Source organism: Cervus canadensis, chromosome 3 (assembly GCF_019320065.1).
Source record: "Cervus canadensis isolate Bull #8, Minnesota chromosome 3, ASM1932006v1, whole genome shotgun sequence".
Taxonomy (NCBI): Eukaryota; Metazoa; Chordata; class Mammalia; order Artiodactyla; family Cervidae; genus Cervus; species Cervus canadensis.
In genome coordinates this window covers 4,386,691-4,391,513 of record NC_057388.1, presented here as the reverse complement: position 1 = coordinate 4,391,513, position 4,823 = coordinate 4,386,691, and positions in this window count along the sequence as shown.

The following is a 4,823-nucleotide window of genomic DNA, read 5'->3' as shown; positions in this document are numbered from 1 at the left end:
TTATACACTGATTTTTGTGTTACCATGTAGCTTATACACATTGCAAAATAATTTAAAATACTAAGTACTGGGTTGACTGAGAGTGAACATTTCACATGAAACATTTAAAATTATAACAGGGACTGTGTAAAGAAAAATGTATGAATACGAGCATGCATTCTAACTTCCACTTTTCATGACTTACAACCATTGCACTGGAAATCAAAGGCAATGCAGAGCCCTCTGAGCTAGGAGATGTCACCATTCGTGTTTGCCTGCTTGTGTTGTACCTAATGACTATGTGGACATAAGTAGACAGATTAATGACTATGTGGACATAAGTGGACGGATTTGACTTTTCAAAGAGAATATGTTTTATTGTATGCAGCATGAGCTTGCAAAGAAATACTGCTTTATTTTTATGACTGGTACATATGAATCATAATCAGTTCTCTGAGTTTTTTCAAAGAGTTCAAAACCAATCCAAGGATACACGCTTTCCTTATTTCATAATATTCCTGAAAGTGTGTGAGCAGCAGGCATTGCTCTGCCTGTTTCTACATGTGGGAACGTGGCAGCCCATTCAGGAACCAGTCGTTTCTTGCTCCTTCTCTACATTGGCAGAAGAGAATTTTCCCACGCTGGATTTCTTCAGATGACTCAGCAAATCTTTCAGTTCATCCATAAAGCTCTCTCACACCACCCCTTCCCAGAGTGTACAGAATGCACACCTGCGATGCATACATGTTAGGATTTGACTAAGAAGCTGAATATGGCTCTATGCCTGGTTTGTATTGTACAGTCACAAAAGACGTTGGGCAAAAACCTTACTCTGCAGACCTTTTACTTGCCTGGAGCATCACGTTGCTACTGAGCTCACTGGAGTTCCAGAGAACTCCTTGGCCTTTTGAACTGACTTCCTGACTTCCTCTCTGCTTTGTCTTGATCATCATTTCTCAGTGCATTTTTAGAGACATTGCTTATTAACCACCTTTTCAATGGTCAAGGAACTATGGAGATCCATAATCCCTTCTGCAAAGTTAACATAAACTTATTTTAAGATAAAACCTAACCAGACTAGATATGAGGTTACTCAGGATCTTTATCCTATTTAATGCAATTATGCATTCTGGTCCCTGAAGAAATATGAATGTGTTGATTATGGCTGCCTCCCCGCCAAAAATAATAATAATAATAATAATAGGAAATTCTATAATACCATACACTATTACAGCATAATATCTTTCCAAAATTAAAAAGGAAATCCGAATTTCAAAATACATCTAGTCCCCTGGGTTTCAAGTATGGGAGTATAGGCCTATAAATACAGGACTGGGCAGATCTCCTGGGGTAGGAAATGGCAACCCACTCCAGTATTCTTGCCTGGGAAAGTCCATGGACAGAGGAGCCTGGTGGACTATAGTCCAAGGGGTCGCAAAAGAGGCAGACATGCAACTACTAACTATGCATGCAACTATTAACTATTAAATAGCAACTATTATTCACATTTCATTTACACACTTTTTACTTTGTGAATTTCTTAGAGGTGATTAAAAAAACATAGGATTTAAAAACAGACAGAAATTTCCATTTTGACTGCATAAAATTATAAAAATTGTTTACTTTTTAAGCTGCATTGAAAAGAGATTTAAAATTTTTAATATAATAAATTTTTCTTAGTATATGTAGTAAAAATATCCCTAAATAAGAGTAATAAGTAGCAATGTTTAACACTCAGCTTGTAGGGTGTTTGGGGAGGGGTTGGAGGAGGAGAAGGCAAAGGACTCTGATACGTTGCATTTTTTCATTTATGTGGTGTCAAAACTTCTGTTATGGTCAATTTCAAGTTATTTCAACATGACACCACTGAACGTGGAGTTGCAATGAGATGTGAATAATTGTTCTAGTGTACCCTGACTCTAGTGCTCCTTGAAGGATAACTCAGTAACCTTGGAGATGATGAAATTAATTTTACAGCATAAATAGAAATGCTAGGGCTAAAATATTTTAGATGTGTTCATTATAAAGGAAAGAAAGATACAAGCAAGACAAAGCAAGCAAGTACAAGCAAGATTATTCTAATTAAGCTCATTATGTTTTTAATATACAAATATAATTTTTAGATGAGAGTTTTTAAAAACACAACCTAGAAGCTATAATTATTAAATATAATTTCATCTATCTGAAAAGTCAGCATGATGCTAAGGAGTTTTAAGATGTGGGTTCCTTTGAGGTAAACACTATATACTTTGGTTCACAGGATTCAGGGAGTGAGCATATCCAAATCATGTCATTTCAGTAGCATTCTCAAAGCTCTGATTCCTTAGGCTGTTGCTTATAAAGTTCTGAAGAATGTCACTTAATTCTCCATAATGGACATTTGGAGGCTTCTTTTAAGTAGAGTGAATGAGAAAGTAGAAAAGAAAAGAAATTCTGGCTGTCATAAAGACTATTTAAAGTAAAGACAGAGTTACTTAGATTTTTTAAGTGCTATGAGTAGAGCCATGAATTTTAGAATTCATGTAAATTTTTCAAGAGAATTGGAATATAATTTTGCATCACATACATGAAAAATAGCATGCCTTTAGTCAACAAAGGTCCGTCTAGTCAAAGCTATGGTTTTTCCAGTAATCATGTATGGATGTGAGAGTTGGACTGTGAAGAAAGCTGAGCGCCAAAGAATTGATGCTTTTGAACTGTGGTGTTGGAGAAGACTCTTGAGAGTCCCTTGGACTGCAAGGAGATCCAACCAGTCCATCCTAAAGGAGGTCAGTCCTGAGTGTTCATTGTAAGGACTGATGCTGAAGCTGAAACTCCAATACTTTGGCCACCTGATGTGAAGAACTGACTCATTGGAAAAGACCCTGATGCTAGGAAAGTCTGAAGGCAGGGGGAGAAGGGAACGACAGAAGATGAGATGGTTGGATGGCATCACCGACTCAATAGACATGAGTTTGAGTAAACTCCAGGAGTTGGTGACGGACAGGAAGGCCTGGTGTGCTGCAGTCCATGGGGTCGCAGAGTTGGACATGATTGAATGATTGAAAGGACTGATCCAAAAGTTACTTACGAAATGCCAGATTAGCACATATTGATTTCTTTTAAATAATAATTTAGATATAGAAGTATTCATAAGAAATCACACTTTTGAGACTTAATGCCATGTTTCAACTTGACTGGGTCATAGGATGCCCAGGCATTTGGTCAAACTTTATTCTGGGTGTGCTCTTAAGAGTATTTCTAAATGAAAATAACATTTGAGCTGAATAACGTAGAATGAATGAAGTAGAAATGCCCTCCTTAATGTGGGTAGACCTTGTCCAATGAGTTTAAGACCTGAATAGGACAAAGACTGAGTGAGGCAGAATTCCTCCTGGCTGACTCTCTTCCAGCTGGGACACTGGTTATTCTTATCTTCATACTCAAGCTGAAACATGGTTCTCCTGGATCTCCAGCTGGCTGATAACAGATTTGACTTGTCGGCTTCCATAACTGCCTGAGCCAATTCAGTATTATGTGTGTGTGTGTGTGTACATGTATTTTATTGGTTGGTTCTGTTAATCTGGATAAACCTGACTGGTAAAATACTTAATTTATTTTGTTTCAAAAAATATCAGTGCAGAAGAAAATTGAAGATGAAATCCAAAGTCCTACTATGGGCTACCATGTCCTACATGACTCACTCCCTTCCAGTTTGTTAGCTCTCTGACTTCATCTCTTCCTTCTTCCTCTTGTTTGTTTCATTCCTGCGACATTGGCTTCCTTGTTGTCAATCAAGCCATGAAGAAACGTGAAAAACCTTAAAAGTGTATCACTATGTGAAAGAAGCCAATCTGAAAAGACTACACACTGTATGATTCCAACTCTTTGACCTTCTGGAAAAGGTAAAAGTATGGAGACAGTAATAAAATTCATGGTTGCCAGGAGATAGGGGGAGGGAAGGAAGAATAGGGACACCACAGAGGATTTTTAGGTGAAACTATTATTTAGGTGAAACTATTTTATGGTGAAACTATTCTGTATGATACAATATTATGGATATATATCAATATGTATTTGTCCAAATCAAGAGAATGCATAACAACAATACTAAACCCTAATGTAAACTATGGACTTTGAGTGATTATGATTTTCCATTGTAGGTTCATCAATTATAACCGTAGTGTATGATGATAGTAAGGGAGGTGGTGCTTCAGGGATAGGGTATATGAGATCTTTTTGAAGTTCCCTCTCAGTTTTTCTGTGAACCTAAAACTGCTCTATAAAATAAAGCTTATTAAAGAGAGAGACAGACACTTGAGAAGTTATCAACAAAAACATTATCATTCTAGTTTCAAAGAGACACTCTGCCATGAGATTGTTCCTACTTATTTTATTCTCATTTTCCTCATTTTCTATTCCAAGAAACCAGAATTCTTTCTAAGCCTCTGTTTTGTGTTTTAGTATGTTGATAGTAATCTTATATAAATTCAGACAATTTCATCTGTACTTTCCCTAATTTTTTTTCAAATCCATCTGTGTTGTACATAACCTAATAATTCAAACACAGACAACTGAATAAAAATTGATTTTATAAAACTTATATACATATGTTCACTGATTCCATTGCTTGATATTAAATTATAAGTTAATGCTTGAGTATATTCCATATTGTGATGGTTTTACTTTACAAAATATATTTTAAAATATCAGCTTTAAAAACAAATCTTTATCAGTATCTGAAGATCTGCTCATTTCTTTAAATCAGACTCAAAGGAGGATATTTGTTTCAATTTTCTATGTCTTATTTCTAAAATTTGTCATCACCAATTCCAAGGTTGCATTACATGATTTTGAAAGATAAC